Consider the following 1,281-nt stretch of genomic DNA (forward strand, 5'->3'; position numbering starts at 1 on the left):
GAGCTTCTTCCAGGTCTCCCTCGCGGGCGCAGGGGCCCAAGCACTTGGGCCATCTTCTGCTGCTTTCCCAGGTAAATTAGCTGGGAGTTAGATCAGAAGTGGAGCAGCCAGGACTCCAACAAGCGCCCATATGGGATGCCCGCATTGCAGGCGGCACCTTTACCCACTATGCCACAATGCCAGCCCCAGTATTGTGAGTTTTAGAGTACAATTGTTAAGCTTCCTATAACTAACTTTGTGAAAAAATCCTATCATTTCTCAACTTTTAAAAGCTGCATCAGAAATTTTCAGTACTCACATCTCTTTAAGTTTTGTGTTTTGGGGCTGGCGCTGTGGCATAGCAGTAAAACCGCTGCCTGCAGTGCCAGCATCCCATATAGGCACCGGTTGAGTACCAGCTGCTCCACTTCTGATCCAGCTCTCTGCTGTGGCCTGGGATAGCAGTAGAAGATGGCCCAAGTCCTTGGGCCCCTGCACCTGCATGGGAGACCTGGAAGAAGCTCCTGGCTTCGGATCGGCACAGCTCCAGCCGTTGAGGCCAATTGGGGAGTGAACCAGCAGATGGAAGACCTCTCTCTCAGCCTTTCCTTCTTTCTGTGTAACTCTGACTTTCAAATAAATAATAAATCTTTTTTTAAAAAAAGTTTTGTGTTTCAATTTATTTCAGAGGCACACAGTGCTTCACAGCAGGGACTGGAACCGGGCCCACCTGCATGTGTTCTGTGCTGATTAATAGAGGCCCATCTCCTTACACTTCCCATGTAAAATCTTATCATAAAAATATTTCTGAAGTGACTGTCAACATGACTTCAAAGATTATTTAGACACAAAATAAATAGGTGTCAGCCTGCATGCTGATCTTTTGTTGCAAATGTTTTTCCTCCATTCAGACCACTAGAATTTAAATAGTATGTTCAGTGCTGGCTTTGGCAGCACCTAAATTAAAATTGGAACGATACAGAGAAGATTAGCACAGCACCTGCATGAGGATGACATGCAAATTCATGAAGCATTCCATATTTTTAATAAATAAATAAATAGTATGTTCCGTTCAAAAATCCCCTTCACCGTCTTCCTGTAAGGAAGCACACAGAGCAAGTGTTGCGCTGTTCTTAGCTTTCTCCCTGTTGTCTACGTAACTGATCATCTATATGATCCCATTTTTAGGTGCTTTATTTTCTAAATCTTAACTAATTTGTTCGAAAAGGAGAGAGAGAGAAGGAGGGAGGGAAGGAGGGGGAAGAGATGTCCTATCTGATGGTTCACTCTCCAAAGGCCCAC

The 1,281-nt window shown here is 44.7% G+C and overlaps 1 non-coding gene across 1 annotated transcript; it reads left to right on the forward strand.

Annotated features, from left to right (window-relative positions):
- Positions 1–917: 917 nt before the first annotated feature.
- LOC127484975 (U6 spliceosomal RNA) lies at positions 918–1,024 on the forward strand. The gene has a single exon (XR_007912178.3). It is a non-coding gene; the product is annotated as a U6 spliceosomal RNA (small nuclear RNA).
- Positions 1,025–1,281: the final 257 nt, after the last annotated feature.

Source organism: Oryctolagus cuniculus, chromosome 1, assembly GCF_051225735.1.
Source record: "Oryctolagus cuniculus isolate XC-2025 breed Fujian yellow rabbit chromosome 1, ASM5122573v1, whole genome shotgun sequence".
NCBI classification, from domain to species: domain Eukaryota; kingdom Metazoa; phylum Chordata; class Mammalia; order Lagomorpha; family Leporidae; genus Oryctolagus; species Oryctolagus cuniculus.